The sequence below is a fragment of the Nyctereutes procyonoides genome, unplaced genomic scaffold (assembly GCF_905146905.1).
Source record: "Nyctereutes procyonoides isolate TBG_1078 unplaced genomic scaffold, NYPRO_anot_genome, whole genome shotgun sequence".
Classification (NCBI taxonomy): domain Eukaryota; kingdom Metazoa; phylum Chordata; class Mammalia; order Carnivora; family Canidae; genus Nyctereutes; species Nyctereutes procyonoides.
This window is the reverse complement of record NW_026575047.1, coordinates 4592392-4615193: the sequence shown is the minus strand read 5'-3', so window position 1 is coordinate 4615193 and position 22802 is coordinate 4592392.

Genomic DNA, 22802 nt, shown 5'->3' with positions numbered 1-22802 from the left:
TTCAGATGAAAATTTAACCTCGGGAAACTGGGTTCCTGATGCCAGAGTAAATCTCTTAGATAAAACAAATGCAGAAAACTGTGGAAAACACCCCTCCCCCAAAAATCTTAATTTCAGATGCCAATGTTAGAGTAGCTAATTTTAGTTCTATAAAAGGTAACATCATAAGCAAGCTATATACACACTAATAACTTACAAGAGGTTTGGGCATCCTTCAGCACCTATAACCAGAAATGCATCCTTGCTCTATTTATATCATTGTGTTTTTGTAAAGATGAAAATAATTAGCTAATATGTATTTAACATTGAGTGTCTTTCTCCACCCTTCACCCTCCAGTAAGAAGCACTAATTTCTCTTCCATGCCTACAAGAAGAAAAAAAGAAAGAAAGAAAGATAAATTAATTTCATGGTCTACAAGATATATTGCACTGAAAATTTGAGTCAAATTGTAAGCTTAAAAAATTATAATAAGGTTCATAACCCTATTATTACCCTGAGTTATTGCCTTGAAGCATCAAATTTTATTTTTCTAAAACTCTGCGAGGTATAAGGGATATGTCAGAAACAACCTTACTTTATGTGTAATTTTTTTAAATGTATATATTGTACATATCTTCGCTTTACCCATTGTTTTGCAAATTTATAGTCATTTATAGATTCCCAAAATGTGCTAGTCCTAAGGGCTGAGCTTAGCATTCTGATCTTTGTGAGCCTCTGAAAATGTCATTTTCAATAGAGATTTTCTTTTAAATAAATGTATAATTTCTATTATAAACAGGTAATGTCAATTGCCCAAAAATGACAAGGAAAAAGACAACTCTTAATGTATCTATTAAAAGCAAAGCTTGGGAATATATTATTCCAAAGTCATCTCAAACAGCTGGTAACTAAAATTCTAAAATTAAGTAAATTTACACAGTCTAACATCATTTTCATTCTTAAAAGAGTTATATAAAGAAATCGACTCTGAAGAATGTCATGCTTTGGACAATCATTTAAATTAATGTTCCATAAATCACAATTAATCTTATTTAGCAGATTAGTTCATATAATTAGTTTACATACACACAATTAGAACAATAAAATGCCCTCAGTTATGTAATTGTTTATAATTAAAATGTTAAGTTACTGCCCTAGTTTTTAAATTTCCAAAGTGTCTAATAATTATTTGGCATTTACTTAGCTTATGTTTTTATAGCTAAATGTGGATTTCTACTTGGAAAGTTCAAATATCATTTGTTTATCGGGGGAAAAGATAGCACTTTTAAGCAAATGTCAGTTTAGTTGAATATGTAAATCTTGGAAATAGAAACAAAGGATTTGACTCTTTTTCTGACAGCATTCTAAAACTGAAAAAAGGGGGAAAAAACACATATCATCTTAAAAGCCTTATCCATGCAGAACACAGACTTATTAGAGTTTTGCTCCAATCTGACTTTAAAATCTATGGTAATTCTCTATCATTTGTCTCTGACAGTCATATCACCAGGAAAGAATTAATCTATCAGAGTTACTGTCTCTTTCTCTTTTTTCCCTCCTCTATCTGCTGCTCATATTCTTTCTCTTTCTCTTCTACCTTTCCACTTTCTTTTTTCTTTTTTTTCTCCTCATGCCAAAAAAAGCTTACTTAATTAAACCACTGCTACTACATCTGACATCCTAGGATTCTGTAATTATAGTCTTTTCCTTCATAGAAATATCTTTCCCAGCCACGGCAGGAAATAATGGGTTTTGCATTATATAGCAGTTAGTTCTAATCCAGGCTGTTTCCTGCACCAAACAAGAAAATTCAAATAAGTAAGAATTAGCCATACTTCATCTTGATTCCATGAATAGGAATTAAATACTGAAAATTTAGAGATGTCATTTTCAAGTTTATTATTTTAAGATCTTTTTGAAGGCTTTACAAGAAGGCTTTAGAAAACAATTATACTCACTTCTCAGAAGATAGTTCTTATGGATTCAGTTGTGTCCCCCAAAATTTATATGTTGAAGTGCTTACTTTAGAATGTGATCTTTTTTAAAGATAAGGTCTTTAAGAGGTCATTAAGTTAAATGAAATCATTTAGGGTGGTTCCTAATCTACCTGATGTCCTTTTGAAAAAAGGAGAAATTTGGAGACCAATACCACACACGTAAGGAGAACTCTATGTGAAAATCAGGCAGAAATCATCGTGCTGCATCTATAAACTAAGAACGGCAGAGATTACCTAAAAACCACCAAAAGCTAGATGATAGACATGGAATAGATTCTCCCTCAAAGCCCTGGAGAAGAACAACCACAGAAAAATACACCACCACCATGATCTCAAGCCTCCAGCCTCCAGATCTGTGAGAAAATAAATTTCTGTTGCTTAAGCCATTCAGTCAGTGGCACATTGTTATGGCAGCCCTAGCAAACTAATACAGTAGCTAACTTTCACATTATTTCCATCTTTTACTTTTAACTTTCTAACTCTTTTTTTTTTTAAGTTTTATTTTTAAGTTATCTCTACACCCAATGTGAGACTCAAACCCACAAGCCTGAGATCAAGAGTTGCATGCTCTGGGGCAAATGGGTGGCTTAGTGATTGAACGTCTGCCTTTGGCTCAAGTCACGATCCCAGGGTCCTGTGATCAAGTCCCACATCAGGCTCCCCACAGAGACCCGGCTTCTCCCTCTGCCTATATCTCTGTCTTTCTCTCTGTGTCTCATGAATAAATAAATAAAATATTTAAAGAAGAAGAAGAAAGAAGAAGAAGAAGAAGAAGAAGAAGAAGAAGGAGGAGGAGGAGGAGGAGGAGGAGGAGGAGGAGGAGGAGGAGGAGGAGGAGTGTGTGTTCTACTGAGTGAGCCAGCCAGGTGTCCCTATGCTTCTAATTCTAATGTTTTCATTTGGGTTGAAGACTCATGGACACCAAGGGTGAAAAAATGAGAATGACAGCAAAAGCAGGAAAGAGAATCTCTATTCACATCTGGATAATCATGATGTATCATAACTTCAGTTTGGAGAATCTCAACAATCTAGGCATCATAGAATCAGTTCTACCCCATTAGAACAAGCTATCTGGCCTTACTGATGTATTTTACTATAATTATATCAAAAGAGCACAAACTCGGAACTTTAAAACAAGATTTTCTGCAAAATGCAAGGTTGGTTATAGCATCTAAAAACAATTAATGCAATATATCATGCCAATAGAATAAATGACAAATGCTATAAAATTATCTTCACATGCATAGAAAAATAATTTGATAAAAACCAGTAACTTTTCATAGTAGAAACCATTAACAAAGTAGGAATAGAGGGGAACTTCTTCAACTCAATAAAAGGTACTGATGATAAAAACAAACAAATAAACAAACAAACCTGTAGCTAACAGCATACTTACAGCGAAAGAATGAATGTTCACACTGACACTTTCCAGTTTCAAACTTAGTACAAAGCTATAGTGATCAAGACAATGCAATACTGTAACAATAGATATATAGTTTCTTGGAATAGACTAGGTAGTCCAGAAATAAACACTCAAATCTATGGTCAATTGATTTTTGACAAGGATTATAGGACAATTCAATGGGTAGTGAATATTTTATGAGCATATGGTGCTAGGACAAATGGATACCCATATGTAAAAAGATGAAGTTGGAACTACTCCTCACACTACATACAAAAATTAACACAAAATGGATCATAATCCTAAATGTAAGTGTTAAAACTATAAAAGCCCTTAGAGGATAGTGTAGGCATACACCTTCATGATCTTGGGTTAAGCAAAGCCTTCTTACATATGACATCAAATCATAAGCAAGAAACATTTTTTTAAAAAAAATTAGATTATATTAGTCAATCTTGTCTAGAGAGACAGTACCAACAAAGTCAGTTGAGAGAGATAAAGGGAGAGAGAGAAAGGAATTGGCTCATGTAGTTATGAAAACTAAGTCTCAAAATCTGCCTTCAGCAACTCAACCCAGGAGAGCCCATGGTGTAGGTTCCAGTCCAAAATTCCACAGCCTTGAAACCCAAGAAGAGTTGATGTTTCAGTTCAAGGTCAAAGGCAGGAAAAGACTACAATCTTACTCTAGTAGTCATGCAGGAAGAGGGCTACCTACATGAGGTAGAGCAATCAGCTCTATTCACTCTACTGATTTAAACGTTAATATCATCCAAAAACACCCTCACAGATACCTCTAGAATAACGTGTGACCATATGTCTGGGCACTTTCTCCATGGCCCAGTCAAGTTGATACAAAATTAACCATCACATAGACATTATTAGAATTTTAAAATTTTGTGATATGAACATTACCATCAGGAAAGTGAAAGTCAACTCACAAAATGAGAGAAAATATTTACAAATCATATATCTTGAAAGAAGACTTATATCCAGTTGAGAACTCATATAACTCAATAACAAAAAGATAAGTAACCTAAATTTAAAATAAGCAAAGGAGGACACCTGGGTGATTCAGTTGGTTAAGCAATTGCCTTCAACTCGGGTCATGATCCCAGGGTCCTGGGATGGAATTCTGCATCAGGCTCCCTCCTCAGCTGGGAGCTTGTTTCTGCCTCTCCCTCTCCCTCTGCCTGCCACTCCCCCTGCTTGTGCATGCTCAATCTCTCTCTATCTTAAATAAATAAAATCTTAAAAAATAAATAAAATGAGAAAAAGAATCTGTACAGGGGTTTTTCCAAATAAGAAACACAAGTGAGCATAAGCATGTGCCAAGAAGATCAACCTCATTAGCCCTTAAGGAAATGCAAATCAAAACCACAATGAGAGACTATCTCGTAACCACTAGGATGACTATAATAAAAAAGAAAGACAATAAGGATTTTGAGAGGATGTGAAGACACTGATGGCATGAGCACTGGGTGTTATACTATATGTTGGCAAATTTAAATAAATGTTTTTTAATTTAAAAAATAAATAAGAAGATGTGAAGAAACTGGAACTCATATGCTGCTGGTGGGAATACAAAATGATGCAGCTTAGTGTTCTTCAAAATTTAAACCAAGTCACACCATGTGACCCTCCAATTCCACTCCTAAGTACATCCACACAAAAACTGTACACGGATGTTCATAGCAGTATTATTCATAAGAACAACAAAAAAGGAAACGACCCACATCTATACCAACTGATGAATAGGTAAATAAAATTAGTGTAGCTATACCATGAAATAGTATTCAGCAACAAAAAGGAATAGAGCACCAGTATATGCTACAACATAGTGGGATTCTTAAAAACACATGTTAAGTGAAAAAAAGCTAGTCTCAAGATTTCACTCTTTTTTTTTTCCTGTTTTTTTTTTTTTATGGCTAAGTGATATTCCATTGTGTGTGTGTGTATATATATATACATATATATATATATGCCACATCTTCTTTATCTATTCATTAGTTGATGGACATTTGGGCTCTTTCCATAATTTGGCTATTGTTGCTAAAGCTGCTATAAACATTGGGGTGCATGCATCCTTTCGAATCAGTATTTTTGATCCCTTGGGTAAATGCTTAGTGGTGCAATTGCTGGATCATAGGGTAGTTCTATTTTTAACTTTTTGAGGAATCTCCATACTGTTTTCCAAGGGGGCTGCACCAGTCTGCATTCCCACCACACCCTTCCCAATCCCTGTAGTTTCCTGTGTTGTTAGTTTTAGCCATTCTGACAGACGTGAGGGGATATCTCATTGCAGTTTTGATTTGTATTTCCCTGATAATGAGTGATGTTGAGCATCTTTTCATGTGTCTATTAGCCATCTGTACGTAAAGAAGCTAGTCTGACAGGGCACATTATATGATTCCACGTATACAAAAAGTCCAGAATAGGAAATCTACAGATGAAATGTACATTAGTGGTTGCCTAGGGCTGAGGTGGATTGAGGAGGCATGAGGAGTGTTGCTACTATGTAAGGGACTTCTTTTGGGGGGGATGAAAATGTTCTAAAATTGATTGTGATGTTGGTTGCACAACTCTGATTGTACTAAAATCCATTTAGTCTTGCACATTAAATGGATTAATTGCATGATATGCAAATTACATTTCAATAAAGCTAAGAGTAAATTTTTTAAACATTTACAATTGGCTTGTCCCATTACAAGAACTGCATTACAGAAAAGGATTGTTCTTCTCACCCAGGCCCATCTCCTGGTTCCTTTACCACATCAGATTGTAAATGTTTATTTATACCTGAGTATAACTTCAAGATTTGTCTTGTAGTATGGTAGAGAGAAGGAGTCCTGTGTCGCTAAGGGAGGGGAGATGAGACCATAGTGATCATCAGGGGAGAAAGTTAATCTTCTCATCCAAAATAATTAAACCTCTAGAGAGTTATTTTAAAATACATTTGAATTTATCCAGGGTAGTAAACCATTAAGAATCTCTGCATTATTTGAGATATTTACCTTTTAAAATCTTGTATTTTGAAATTTTTAGATCTTTCTGCTCTTTATGAATATTTTATGAATAAAATAGAGTATTTCTGCTCTTTATGAATAGACTGAAAACCCTGCCAGTTTCTCCTCTAGAAATGTACAAATCCACATATTTCACTGTATAATCTTTTTTTTCCCCACAGTAGATTCTTTAACTATAGATACGTCTTTCCAAGGATGATCATTTCTCACCATCATTTTCAATATAACTTGAGGAAATCAGACCTGCTGAAAGGCAGTAGGAGAGACCATGTAGGTAGAAAGCAGCAGACTACACATGCAAGCCAGGTAAAGGTGGTTATGAAATCCATAGTGATTTTCTAGTTTATGTAGTAGTTCCGAGGATATTTGTGCTATGTCAACATGCAGGTCTTTGAAATTTGGGGTAACTACAAGGCGTTCTTTCTTCTAGGCTGTGTGCTACACGAAGGTGAAAGAAAGCATAATGGATTCTCTTCCAGAGCTGCCCTTAGGCCTAGGCAGTAATGGCCCTTGCCCCTGGACCCATGGTTTAGAAGGTCACAGTAAATCACAAAATACTCCAACCTCCTCCAATGGCATTAAAGAGCACTTGGGCTCCTGGGTCTTTTTGGACCAGACGCTAAACAGTATCTCTTGTGAATAACACTCTTCAGGGCCCAGAGAGATGCTTTTCCAAGTCTCTTCCTTTGTGTCCTTGATGGTAGGGATAACGTTGAAAATTTGTGATTGTGAAGCTAATGATATCGGAGCCAGACAATGCTTCCGAGCGCAGGAAGGATATCCTGTAAGAGAGCCAACAAATTAATCTATCAGCTCCTTCCTCTCATCATAAATGCCATACATACTTGCGTAAGAAAGTATTATTCCCTATCAGTGTTCCAAACTGTGCTTCAGGAGGTACTTAGGAATTAATTAACATAATATTTGCAACATTGCACATGGCAATTGATGGACATTTTGTAATAGTAATTAAGATTGCCCTCACATCTGCATTGTGTAATTTGAGACATAATATGTATGAAGCTTGACAATCTTTGCATGAACAATTTGGTGGACAATGAATACAAGGATGGGAATGGTTTTATTTTTGTATATTTTGGATGTATTTAATATGACCATTATATTTTCAAAAATGAATGCATTTCAACTTAACAATTTTGAGTTAAAATGTTGTTCATTGTCATTTGTATTTGTGTTTTAGCCTTGAATCATCTAGAGTAAAAATAATTTTTTGAAAACTTATGAAAATTATCTTAATTTTTTGACATTTTTTGTTTATTTGTATGAAAATGTATTGAAATGTATTCATTTTGAATACAATAGAATTGTTTAATCATTTATATAAGCGCTATTAATAGAATATAACCCAAGGGAAAAATAATGATTATAATAACATAATTATTGATATTGCTGAAATGGAAGCAAGAAAAATTTCATGGAATAAATACATAACAATTTATGCGTTTTTATTTTATCAGTCATCCAAACATCAGTATTCCATCAACACAAGACCCAGACGTATATAATTAATAATTAAATTGAGTTGTCTTCACTATTTTACTACCACTCCATAGTTTTCCACACATTTTTGAGTTTATTGTACTGCTATATCTGTGAAGGCAGGCAATTAGAACATGCTTTACATAATAATTTGTTACCCTGATTTATAACCTTTAAATATTTAGACCTATGGTAAATAGGCCTGAATTTGTGCTTTTGCTTCAGGGCTACATAAATATTAGGGGCAAGACGATTCCCTTATAACTTTGGAGATCTTACAGATCATTTTTTATTTGCACCTTGCTTTGGAGGTGGCTGTAGCATAATTTGCCTCATTTTCCATGGCTCTCTCATACAGAACAGACTTTCAATGAGATTTCTGTATCCACAGGCATGCTCTGCTGCACCATGCAGTTCTGGGGGTACAGAGGGCCCAGCTGTACCAGGTGGGTCTATCTCCGGAATTCCTCTCTATGGACCATGGCAGCAGAGATGTGATATGGAGTCCAGTATTGGCCAACCCACACCCACACTGAAAGTGAACTTGGAATGGCGAAGCTTTTTTTTTTTGAGGGGGGGGATGCTTTTTTAACAGTAACAGCAACCTGCCCCCCAGGTGGACAGGTAGGGACTGCCCCAGAGGGACACAGTAGGAATATAACCTGGACGCAGTGAGTCCCATCTTATAATGGTTTCATATGGCCTGAGCCCTATGGTCCTTTGAATTGCAAGTCCCATGTTAACCACATTAGTTGAAAGTCCTTCAAACTCCACAACCCATTTTGTTGCAAAGTCACTGTTAGTTTCCTATGGCTGCTATAATAAATTAGCAACAACCAGTGGCCTACAACAGAAATTTATTCTTTCACAGTTCTGGGGGCAAAAAGTCAGAAATGAGTTTCATTGAGCCAAAACCAGTGCCCGCAGGGCCATGCTTTCTCCAGAGGCTGTAGGGGAAAATCCATTTCTTGTTCCTTCCATTTTCTGGCAGCTGTTGGATGCTTTGGTTTATGGCCATATCACTTCTGGCAAGGCCAGTTGATTCCCTGTCTGCTCCGTCTTCACACGGCCTTAATCTCTGTGTGTTGTAAAATCTCCCTCTGCCTCCCTCTTCCAAGATACACATGACTGTATTTAGGGTCCACTGGATAACCCAGAATTCTCTCCCTGCTTCAAGATTCTTAACATAATCATATCTACAAAGCTATGCCATATAAAGTCACATTTATAGGTTCTAGGGGAGCTGATATATTTAGAGGGACTATTTTTTTAATCAAACCCAGTACATAGTCATTTTATTATCATAGTTTTTTAATGCTACTTTTTCAGAGTTAATACAATGAACCTAAATTCCCTTAGCTATTTCATTGCCGAGAATGACTCGTAAGATTTTACCTGAAATCACAACTCTGCATCTATTGCTTAAATGCACACTTCAAATTAAAGTTAAAGGGCTATGAATATAACAAGCCACTACTACACATTATAACACGTGAAATTTCAAATATTCACAGATATTTTCTTAATAAAAAACTCTTAACACATGGCTCTGATCCTCTTCCATGTATTAATACTAATTTTACACTTTTCCAGTCTTAGAATTTTAAATCTAAAGGTTGAGAGTAACCATCCTAGTTAATTGATGTTGTCACTATAAGTGATTTAACAGTGCTCTTTTGGGGGGCTCCCCTTCACATGTTACTCATGCTCTGGATTATTAAACAAGGTCTGCAGTAATATAAATCCAAGTAACCCTCCACATTTGTATTATCTTTACCCACATTTGTATATGTGGTAGGTTTTTTTTTTTAATATGTATTATTTCTTTAAGTAATCTCTGTGCACCCAACGTGGGGCTCCCACTCAGGGCCCCAAGATCAAGAGTCACTCATTCCACGGACTGAGCCAGACAGGGGCCCCATATGTGGTGGTTTTAAAAATACATCTGCAAAGTCTTTGATTCTCCTTCCTTTAAAACTTGAAGCTCAATTTCCTTCCCCTTGAGTGAGGCTGGACTTCGTGACTCACTCTTACTCCAAAGATTAGTCATCAAGGCTTGTGGCTTTTTGCCTGCTCTGTCTTGGATGACTCACTCTGGGGGCTGTTAACTGACCTGTTGAGGTGCTGCTCGAGCAGCACTACGGAGGGCCTGATATGGCCAGGAACTCGGGCCCCCTGCCACCAGCCAGTGAAGAGGAGGTGTCCAGCCCAGAGCTCCAAGAGCTCCTGGAGGGAGCTGTCTCAGAAGTGGATCCCCCAGCGGCTCCTGGGTGGCTCAGTCGGCTGGGCATCCCAACTCTTGATTTCAGCTGAGGTCATGATCTTAGCCTCGTAGAGTCAAGCCCTGTGTCAGACCCCGAGCTCAGGGAGGAGTCCACTTGGGATTCTCCCTCTCAGACTCCCTCTGTACCCCCTTCCCCTCCCCCACAACTGTACATGCTCTCTCTCTCAAATAAATAAATAAATCTTAAAAAAAAATAAGAAATGGATCCTCCAGCCTCTGTCAAATATGCAGATGCCTCCCAATCAGGCTGACACTTTGACTCAATTTTGGAAGAGACCGTGAGCCAGAACCACCTAGCTAAGCTGCTCCCAGATTCCTAACTCTCCGAAACTGTGGGAGATAATGTATGTTTGCCATCTTTAGCCTTAAGATATGGGGTAATTCATTAAGCAACTCTAAATAATTCATATAACTTTTCCTGGTGGAAGAGTAAGGATACACCTTGCATTTTCAAACTGCACATGATTAAACAGTGCACAATTCATGTAAATGTGTTTGACTCAGGATCAAAATGTAATAATTATATATGTATGAATATGAAATAAATATATATCATATTTATAGACATAGATACACATACATACATATTCTTACTTTAATTACAAAAAAAGCAGATATAGGACTCAGAGGCTGCTGGATATATACAAATATTTATTATATTAATGTTATATACCAAATCATATTTGACAATTAAGAATGTTGTTAAATATTAACCAGAGTAATATTAAAATAAAATACATTTAAATAAATAAATACATACATAAAATACAATTAAACTTTGAAAAACTGGAAATCATGTGAGATATTACACAATTTTGACATACCATGGAGCTGAACTGTGTCCCACCAAAATTGATATGTTGAAGCCCTAACGCCCAGTACATCAGAATTCGACTGTATTTGGAGAGAGGGCCTTTGAAGATGTAATTAAGGTTAAATACAGTCATGGGGTGGGCCCTAATCCACTCTGAGTCTGTCCTCATATGAAGAGGAGATTTGGACTCAGATTTGGACTCACAGATACACACTCTGTGCACAGAATGAAGGCCACGTGAGGACGTAAAGCGAAGGTAATCATCTGAAAGCCAAGGAGAGAGACTCTGGGAGAAACCCATCCTGCTCACATCTTGATCTTGCACATCTAGCTTCCAGAATTGTGAGGAAATCAAGTCTGTTGCTTAAGTCCCCAGCTCTGGTATTTGGTTATGGCAGCCGGAGCAATCACACACCTACCCGAGAAAGGTCAAGGGAAACTTCTTTACACATTCGTTTCCAGATGACCTGGGCCATGCTTGAATTAATACACAATATTAATTTTAGGGCAACATTTTGAAATGTTGCGTGAAACCAAATATGCAATACCCCAAATACACGTTACGTTTTGTAATAACTGTACTTGCCACTGTAGAACCAAAACATTTGCTGATTTTTAAAACCAGAGTTTGAAATACAAAACATATTTATTTCTAAAATCTCTCAATTTGAAGTAACTGCTGTGGGAAATATCAGATTCCAAAATGAGTCTCTTGAGCAAAAAGGAAGTTTATTTGATCCAGCTTTCCATTTCACTCCTCTTTTACTCTTTTCATTCTAAAATCTGGGCTTAATAAATAAATAAATAAATAAATAAATAAATAAATAAATAAATAAAATCTGGGCTTTTGCGGTTACACAAGATTTCTTCTCTTGGTTTTCTTTTATTGTGATAAAATACACATAATACCACCTTAACCTAGATGAGATTTTAAAGCATCATTTTTTTTTTCTGGAATCATTTTATGACCCTCACATTTATCAATCAATTGGTCCATGGTTTGATGTTAGCCATGAAAAGTTATATTTATCATTTTTAGTTTAAAATTCTGTAAGAAGGGATCCCTGGGTGGAGCAGCGGTTTGGCGCCTGCCTTTGGCCCGGGGCACGATCCTGGAGATCCGGGATCGAGTCCCACGTCGGGCTCCCGGTGCATGGAGCCTGCTTCTCCCTCTGCCTGTGTCTCTGCCTCTCTCTCTCTCTGTGACTCTCATAAATTAAAAAAAAAAAAAAAATTCTGTAAGAAGAAGCACCTGGGTGGCTCAGTCGGTTAACTATCTGCCTTCGGTTCAGATCAGGATCCCTGGGTCCTGGGATCCAGCCCCACATGGAGCTCCCCGCTCCACAAGGAGTCTGCTCTTCCCTTTGCGCCTGCCTGCCACTCCCTCTGCTCATGCTCTTTCTCTGTCAAATAAATAAAATCTTAAAAAGAAAATTCTGTGAGAAAAACAGACAGTTGTTTCAAAAAGTTTATTTCCCTAGTTTTTTTAGTGTCATACAGAGACACCCAGGATCTTACCATGTGTACACTCTTCTGTGTTCTTAGCTTACCTCACATTCCAGTTTCTTTTTCTTGCAGAGAATATCCCAGTTTTTTTTTTTTTAACACGTCAAAGCCAGAAGCTTTTTTGTTTATTTGGCTGGGTTTTCTGCTTTTGTTTTTGTCTTATGTGCAGTATACCCAAGAACTCCCACCCGCTTTAAGATTTGCCTTACAGTCAGTACAGAAGGAGGCCTCAGGACCCTCAAGAAAGTTGAGATAACATGGCGCTCGGCAAGGAATAGGGAACGTGGAACTTACTGTCTTGACTTGGCAAACTGCAAAAGGACATTTGAAAAGAGCATTGATGTTATATATTTAGAGGAGTTTATAATACTTATAAGTTAAAACATTTAGAATCAGGGACACCTGGGGCTCAGTGGTGAGTGTCTGCCTTTGGCTCAGGTCGTGAGCCCGGGGTCCTGGGATCGAGTCCTGCATCAGGCTCCCCACAGGCTCCCTCTGCCTGTGTCTCTGCCTCTCTCATGAATAAATAAATAAAATCTTTAAAAAAATTTAGAATCATACAAGAGGTTACAGTATTTACCCACTGCAATAAAACATTGATGATCTAGGGGTGCCCGAGTGGCTCAGTCAGTTGAGGGTCTGACTCTTGATTTTGACTCAGGTCATGATCTAGGGGTCCTGGGATCAAGCCCCACTTTGACCTCCACACTCAATGGAGAGTCTGTTTGGGGATTTCTCTTCCTTTCCCTCTGTCCTTCTCTGTACTCCTGCTCTCTCTTTCTCTAAAATAAGTAAATTAATCTTTTTTTAAAAAAACAAAACACACTGATTAGGAATTGCATGATTTTCCAGAAAGCAAACAATTAGGGATCTCTTTATTCTCTAAGATGTCTAAATTTTAGAGGCCCCTGAGTGGCTCAGTCAGTTAAGCATCTAACTCTTGATTTTGACTCAGGTCACGACCTCAGAGTCATGAGAGTGGGACCTGCATTGGGCTCTATGCTGGACATGGAGTCTGCTAAATTTTTCTCTCCCTTTCCCTCTGTCCCTTCTCCTTAAAAAAAAAAAAAAAAAAAAAAAGATTTCTAAATTTTAGAATATGTGATGCCAAGTTTTTGTTGATTATGTAGAGCAGCTGATTTCCTCCTGAGCAGTGCCTGATGAATTTTATTTTGACATGTAAATCATAACCCACTTAAAAGTTTTTGAGTCTAAAAAAAAAAAAAAAAGTTTTTGAATCTAAAGGTTTCCAACAAGGAAAAGTAAAATCTACAAGTACAAAAGTATTCAAACTGTGGGTAACATAATTTTGGTTCATGATATTCCAGATACTCATACACAACATCACGTAGTATTTATGAAAACTCTCAGGATCTTAATCTGGTTTTCTCCTCAAGGGGTCCAGTTCCTGGTTAAAAACAAAGTGTGATTTTCAGGCGTGATCATAGCCAATTACAAAGGCCCCATCTGGCAGGTCTCACAAGGGAAAGCCGCCCTCGCATACCAGACCGCTGCACAGTCAGTGCATTGCAGTCTCCAAAGGGACTTGTGGTCCAGGTCCCAGGCTCCCCTGGCTGGCCGTGCACTTACGTCTATCTGCATTCCTAGCTCAGGCTCTTAGGTTTCTTTATCGGAGGCCTTGGGCTGAGGGCCTCTTCAGGCGCCTCTGCCAAGGCCTTCTTATCAGCAACAGAGCAAACCTTGAAGACATTTTCCCCCTTCTCAGTATTCAATAGTCCTTCCCAGCCACCTGGGGTCTGCAAAAATACCAGTCTTTTGCTCAGGATTCTGTCGACAGTGAGACAACCCCACACCACGGTGATCTAACAGACCCTGGACCAGTGCCACGTTCCATAGGGGATCATGGAAAAAGGGGAGTTGGCACTTTCTCTGATTTTAGCCTCTTACACTCTCTCAGTAAATGGTTAAAAACTTAACTCTTTCATTTTTGGCTTGTTGCTCGAATCAAGCTGATACCTCACTGCTTGGCTTTCTTTTTCCCAACTCAGTTGAGCTCCTGATACTCCTGTTAAGGCCACCACGTTCTCATATTTCATAAGCGATTTAACTAGGTCAACTCTGAAATCCCCTACTCTCGAATTTGTCAAGGGTGATTCTTCCTAACAAAGAAGCCAGAATGGACCCCGCGCAAGAGTATGATGAGCAAATCCAACGAGATAGTCTACGGAGTTAAGACTTCCTAATGTGGCTTTGTTAATTATTTTGCAATACTATGGATCAAACACATCTGCATTCAAAAATAAGTACCAAAACACATACCTCGTAATCAAAGAATTTTATCCATTCCGCCACACGTGGAAATGCCTATATCAGAATGTTCTTGATTTTGAGTAAGAGAAAACTTAACACAAAGTGACTAAAGTAATAAGAAACTTTACTGGCTGCTCTAAATGACAGACCAAGACATAGGGCAGGCTTTAGGCAAGGCTTGACTAAAATGTAATCAGTCCATGTCTCAGTCATTTTTTCACCCCTTTCTGTGTGCCCTTCTTATCCATTAGCAGGTTTTGCTAATGAAACAAAGTGGCTTCAGGAGTTCTAGACTTCACATCTGTGGATCATCCTGTGTGAGGCAAAAGAAGGTCTTGCTTTTCCCAGGGTTTCCTCTCCTGGATTATGCCAGCTGTGCTCACATGCCAACTCCTAAACCAATCACGGTAGTTGGAGGAGTGCATTGTTCCAATAGCTTGGTCCAGGTCATATGTTCTTTCAAGCTGATGGATATAGTTATTATCTTCCCTAAAACCACATGATATCCCAAATAGAAGTCAGAGTCTATTGAGAAGAGGTGAATGGATACTGGGGAGGGAATAAGAGGTGTCAAATAAACTGTGCAATACAGAATTGACAGCCCCTTTTTATTTGGTCCCAAAATTAACATACAAACCATGCATTTTCTTACTACTCCCAGCTTGCTTAATTAGTACAACATTTGCACAATCACTATTTCAGGGCCATATTTAAAGTAGTCTACATCAAAACTCTTTAAGGACAATTTCTTTGCCATCAACAAACTGTAAAACACATCATCAGTGTAATCACTTTCGGGACAGGGGGAAGTCTCTCAATTTTTTTTTTAAAGATTTTATTTATTTATTCATGAGAGACACAAAGAGAGAGAGAGGCAGAGACGCAGGCAGAGGGAGAAGCAGGCTCCATGCAGGGAACATGATGTGGGACTCGATCCTGGGTCTCCAGGATCACACCCTGGGCTGAAGGCAGCGCTAAACCGCTGACCCACCCGAGCCGCCCCAGTCTCTCAATTTTTAAATCACTACTGATAAATCAACCTGAACAAAAAGTATCTCAGTTGTTCCCATTCCTAAAAATAAGCTGGTGACAGGAGATGACTTGAAATACTCAGTAGACGATCGTGTCGGTTTTATGTGGGCTAGTCTATGCACGGATTTGAGCAAAACAAGTAACAGGTGGTATGTTGGCAGTATGTCAAAGGCAAGGGGAAAAAACAGAACAACAGAAAAGAATGGCCTCGAGACCTCCAGTTTATTATTAGCCTTCCCTAAACATTGAATAGTTTCTACAGATCTAGGATCTAACAAATGAATTTCTCAGCTACTTGTTCTAGTCAGTGCTGACGGCATGACATTTAACCAATTTTAAATTGTCACTGGTATAGTATTTGTAACTTAATAGTGTTATTCTTATCTATCCAATTCTTTCACGCTGAAAGAACAGAAGGGATTTCTACCTTACAAAAAGTCTCAAAATATACCTTAGGTGTATATAAGCAAGAATGACTAATACCATCCTTACTGGAATCTATGGAATACAGTGAGGACGTAATCTCCTTTCATACAGCAACAGCTCATCTGTACATTTTTAAAAATCTGAATCAGATATATGGATGGTGTTATCATCTGTAAACACAGATATTTGCAGAATGCCTCAATGTGGTAGCACTGGGAATATAAAGATAAATAAGACAGTCTCTGTATTTAGAAATCTCGATGTCTATGGTTAGAGGCAGGGATGTAAGCAGAAATTAGCCCCGAGAGCCCAGGAGATGGAGAGACTAGCTTTACCTAAATTTATAAAAGGCACACAGAGGAGGTAACACTTGAACTAGATCTTAAATTATGGGTAACAGTTGTATAGTTAGAAAAGAGAAGACTTGGCATTCTAAGACGAAAGTCGAACACAAGTGAAGAAAAAGAAGTTTGGAATTTCCAGAACAAAGGGTACTTGGATATTTCTGAACCTGGAATTTTTTTTTAAGATTTTATTTATTTATTCATGAGAGACCCAGAGAGAGAGGCGGAGACACAGACAGAGGGAGAAACAGGCTCCCTGAGGAGACCCCGATTAGGACTTGATCCCAGGACCCCAGGGTCTCAACCTGAGCTGAAGGCAGATACCCAACCACTGAGCCACCCAGGCTTCCCTAAACCTGGAATTTTATTGGAGTCTGCAAAGGACACTGAGTCTGAAAATGCAAAGGCTTGAGACTCGATTTTACATGATGTGAGAGTCAATAAAGTATTTACGAAGGGCAGTAATGCAACTGGTTTTGCTTTTCAGAAGGATGGCCCTGGTAGAGTGTGGCTATGAGGATGGAGGCCAGCTAGGGCAAGGTTTTTAAAGTCCAGGTAAGAGATAATCAAGTTCTGGATTAAGTACATGGTGAAAGTTCAGAAAGGAGAGATTAAAAAAAAAACTTATATTAAAAAAAAGAAAGGAATACAGTATGTGCACTACTGACTTTTGTATACAAAATGGAATTCATTATTAAAACAGCAGCATATGCTCCTTAAAAAAAAAAAAGGAAGAAAGAAAGAAAGAGATTCAAATGTAGAGCTGCTTCTGAATTTACAATTTAAAAAACGAGGTAGGAAGCAACTTTTAAAAGGACAAAGAGGGGAGCCTGAGTGGCTCAGCGGTTTAGTGCCCCCTTTGACCCAGGTCATGATCCTGGAGACCTGGGATCAAGTCCCAGGTTAGGCTCCCTGGATGGAGCCTGCTTGTGTCTCTGCCTCTCTCTCTCTCATGAATAAATAAATAAAATATTTTAAAAATAATAAAAAATAAATAAAAGGACAAAGAACACCAGATTTGTAGCCTGGAAGAGCTGGGTAGACTCTAAGTTCTGCCATTAATTTTCTTTCTGATCTCATAAATTAATTTACCCATATTATTTATAAGATATGTATAACCAGGGGTGCCTGGCTCAGTCAGTTAAGCCTCTGACTCTTGATTTCATCTCAGATCATGATCTCAGGGTCATGGGATCAAGCCCCACATCAGGCTCTGCACAGCGTGGAGTCTGCTTGTCCCTCTCCTTGTGCTCTTCCCATTACTTGTGCTCAAGCTCTCTCTCTCTCTCTCTCTCTCTCTCTCTCTCTCTCTATCAAATAATTAATTTTTTTTAAAAGATACGTATAGGGGATCCCTGGGTGGCTCAGTGGTTTAGCGCTGCCTCCAGCCCAGGACCTGATCCTAGAAACCCGGGATCAAGTCCCACATCAGGCTCCCTGCATGGACCTGCTTCTCCCTCTGCCTGTGTCTCTGCTTCTCTCTCTCTCTCTCTCTCTCTCTCTGTATCTCTCATGAATAAATAAATAAAATCTTAAAAAAAAAGATATGTATAACCACACCTACCCAATGGGTTATTGTGATAATTAGATATAATTTTTTTAAAAGATTTTACTTATTTATTCATTCATGAGAGACACACACCGAGAGAGAGAGAGAGAGAGAGAGAGAGAGAGAGAGAGAGAGAGAGAGAGAGGCAGAGACACAGGCAGAGGAAGAAGCAGACTCCATGCAAGGAGCCCGACATGGGACTCCATCCGAGGTCTCCAGGATCACGCCCTGGGCGAAAGGCAGACGCTAAACCGCTGAGCCGCCCAGGGATGCCCTAGATATAATATTTTTAAGTCTCCTCCATATCATTAGTTTTATCATGATTATTAGAGCGTGAGAGAGAAGGAAATCCTGGACCCCCTCCTAGATTTTTGACATCAGGCACTGGAGGGCTGATGTCATGAACTGAACAAGCGACAGGATAGATCCTGGGAGTTAGCATGAATTCATCTTCAGTCTCCATAAGACTCTAGGCCTAGACACCCAGGGGACAGCTGAACATATGGACCAAGAACTTGGGAAAGAGAGTCTGTGATTTAAAAATATAGATTTTAGAGCTTGTTAGCATGTAAATGACTTTTGAAGTATAAGTAGTGAACGGAATTGGTCGAAGATAAAAGAGCCAGAAAGAAGTATTCCAAGAACTGAACTCCTGTTAAATGACCTTGAGCCCTGTCTTAAAAAAAAAAAAAAAGAATTATCTCTGAAGTTCTTTTAAAGTGTCTACATTTCAAAACTTTAATGTTGTGTTAGTGCAGGCTTGCTTTTTGAAAAATTATCTGTCTCTCTATTTCCAGTATGACCAACAGGCAGTGTTATATTAGCTTCAGGTGTACAATATAGTGATTCAACAACTCTGTACATTCCTCAGGGCTCATCCTAAGTATACACAGTGTATACTCAGGCTCGCTTTTTCCTTTGAGAAATTCAGACTTTTGCTTAGGGTGTGTAATTGACTAGGTAAAAAAAAAAAAGGAAAAGGTAGAGCCAAAGTCCTGAAAGTTTAGACCCATAGAAAGATAGACTGAATTGCATAATGAAAAAAGTTGTTGCTTTCTTAGGGGCAAAAAGATGAGTACAGAGATAGAACCTTTCTTCATCCATGACTCTCTCTCACCAAGGTGTCCTTTCCCAGTTTAGCACAGTCTCTGGAACTTCTGATGTACCCTCTCACTTAGCAATCATACCTAGTATCACGGTTTTAAATACAATGTAAATAATTATGACTTTCAAATTTTTATTTACAGCTCCAACCTTTACCCCGAGCCCCAGACTCGTATATCCCACCGCCAAATCAACACCTCCACTTGGATGTCAAAAGGGCATCTCAAAGTAAACATGCCCAAGACGTTACTCCTGATTTCTTTCTCCCCTTGACAAATTCTTCTCCTCCCAGAGTTGTTTCTAATTCAGGAAATGGCAGTTCCATGTCTCCCGTGGCACTGACCAAAAACCTCAGAGTCATCCTTGACTCTAGTCTTTCTCCCACACCCTCTATCTAATCCTCAGTAAATATTATTAGTTTGAACTTCAAAATACATCCATTAAGGAGTGCACTTGTGATGAGCACTGGGTTTTGTGCATAAGTGCTGAATGACTATATTGTATACCTGAAACTAGTATAACTACACTCTGTGTTAACTATACTGGAATTAAAATAAACATCAAAATGGAAACTGCATAAGAAACAAGGCTTTTTGGAACTGCTTAGCACTCCGCACCATAAATAGCCATAGAAGTATCAAGAGCCCTTAACAATATCCCAGAAACATCCTAACTGATCTGTGTCTGTCCTTGCCTTCTGTGACAGGCTGCTTCTGACATTGCTCTCAGTGATCCCACCTCCTGGTAACCGTGTCCTCCTCTAACCCTCCTCCCCTTGAATGTGGGCTGGACGTAATGACTTGCTCTTAATGAACCAAACATGGTAAAAATGATGGGATATTACTTCTGTGATTAAGATACAAAAGACTCTGACTCTCATCTTGCTGAGATCCTGCTCTCTGTTCTTCATGCTTGGTAGCTCTGATGAAGAAGACAACCTGGAGTGGCACAGAGGACAGCCTCTGGTCATCAGCCAACAAGGATCCAAGGCTGTCGTTCCAATAGCCCGTGAGTAAATCAACTCCACTAACAACCACTCAGTGAGCTTGGAAGCAGATCCTGCCCCAGTGGAACTTGAGGTTACTGATAACCCAGCCCACACCTTGAGAGCAACATTGTGAAGCCCTAAAGCAGAGGCCTCAATCATGCCTGAATTCTTGATCCACAGAAACTATCTGAAAACAAATGTGTGTGTTTAGCTCACTAAATTTTGAGGCAATTTGTTACAGAGCAATAGCTTACTAACACACCTCTTCAAATCAATTCTAATATAGCAGTCAAATGACTCTTTTAAAAGTCAAGGCACGGGATCCCTGGGTGGCGCAGTGGTTTAGCGCCGGTCTTTGGCCCAGGGCGCGATCCTGGAGACCCGGGATCGAATCCCACGTTGGGCTCCCGGTGCATGGAGCCTGCTTCTCCCTCTGCCTGTGTTTCTGCCTCTCTCTCTCTCTCTCTCTCTCTCTCTCTCTCTCTCTCTGTGACTATCATAAATAAATAAAAATTAAAAAAATAAAAAAAAAAGTCAAGGCACTCCTCTACTTAAATCATTCAACAGTTTGCAATCTCACTTGAAGCATAAGTAAAAATCCCACGACAGCTTCACATCGGCCTCCTGGCTTTTGCTTCTTTTTCAGAATATTTGCACTTACTGATTCACCTGCTTGGAAGACTCTTCTCCAGTAGCCATGGGGTTTGCTCCTTCACTCCTTTTAGTCTCTGCTCAAAAGTCTCCTCATCAGTGATCCTTTGTCTGATTACCCTATATATTATCAATGATTTCTCTCCCTAATACTTCCTATCTTCCTTCCTTACTTATTCTTTCCTGGCGTCTGACCTATACCTTTACTGGTGTACTCGGGTATTTCCTCCTCCCCTTACTAAAAGAAAAGCTCCAGGAAGAAAAAGGACTGGGTAGTCTGGGTGGCTCAGCGGTTTAGCGCTGTCTTTAGCCCAGGGTGTGATCCTGGAAACCCAGGATGGAGTCCCATGCCAGGCTCCCTGCATGCGACCTGCTTCTCCCTCTGCCTGTGTCTCTGTCTCTCTGTCTCTCTCTCTGTGTGTGTCTTTAAGTAAATAAAATCTTAAAAAAAAGAAAAAGGACTAAGTTATTCATTGCTATATCCCCAGCACAAGAACAGAGCTTACTACAGATACAGAGTAAGCACTCAGTTTGTTGAACAAATGAATGAACTCCTGGCTCTTTAGAGGTGGAGCTGGTACATTTAAAAGTTGTAAATGTTCAATGGGAGAAAAACAAGAATGGGACCGGGCCCTACTCAGGAGCTATATAGCAAACAACACATAAATAGCCATAGGAATATGAATTGCTATCAACAACCTACCATTGGTTAGGATATGAAGCAAAACTATAATTTAATGCTATTATAAGCTAGTAATTTTTCACATAAAGAAAAAAATCTGCTCCATAATCACAGACTGTACCCCTAACCTTGGCTAATCATCTTGCAAATGCATGCGATTAGTCACAATGGATAATGTGAAAGGGAGTGCCAGTGGCTCAGGCAGCACAATCCATCACCAACACAGGGGAAATAACTCAAATTTCGTGTCCTACTAATGGCGGGTCAGTAGCATCAATTTTGTATTTGAAGGGCAATCCAAACCAAATTCCCTAAAATGCACCAAAATTTTGATAACTACCTTCTGCTAAAATGAACATTATCTAGCAAAATAACAGATTTAACATTGAAAGAATTTGTAGCAATTGGAAAAGCGACTGAATTAAAAGCATAAGAGCAAATCATGCACAGCAATCTTGTTGGTTGTTTTGATAGAACGTCTAAATGTATGGCTATTTAAGGGAACAGCATTTTATCAAAATGTCAGAAAACCTCACTCCTTTTTTACGGAATCTAACAATTTGACTCAAATCGCCCTTCGATACAAAAACCACATATTGAAAATGAGTCAAAAGTACAATATGGCCCTGTGTGGAATTACCATTGCATTAGTCTTATGATAGAATATTTTAAGACCAGCAGGTGAATATAAAAGAGTAAGAAGAACCTTTAAGAATAGTCGGAAAGGTTAAAAGCTAAGTAAATTAGGGTATCGAAAGACATTAAAGATGACAGAAAAGGATTTTTCAACTGTTTGGAGCTAGAAAAAAATGAAAGGATAGGCCTACCCTGTAAAGAATATAATGCTAACAGGTGATAGAACACTAAAATATTTCTATAATGCTGACAGGTGATAGAATACTAAAATATTTCTATTTGGTCTCTTTCGGGTTGAAAAGGTCCAATTTTTAAAAAGGAATTATAGCCCAAGATAGTTGAGAGGATAGTAAAAAGGACACATGGCCACTTTCAGTGAATTTAAGTCTGCAAGACAAAGCAAATTACATCTTCAGAAGCTGAAGGAATTTGTAGATGGAACTCAGCACCACTGTTTGGTGTGAAGAAAGGAGTAGAAGCCAGAAATAGAAGATAGCTCTATGGTGCTCTGTTTTTTTCAATAGGAATATTGGAGTGTTTCTGTTTTGTTTTAAGGAGCAGACATAGATTGCAGCCAAATCTAAGAGTGGATTTATTAAGCGCATTCATTTCA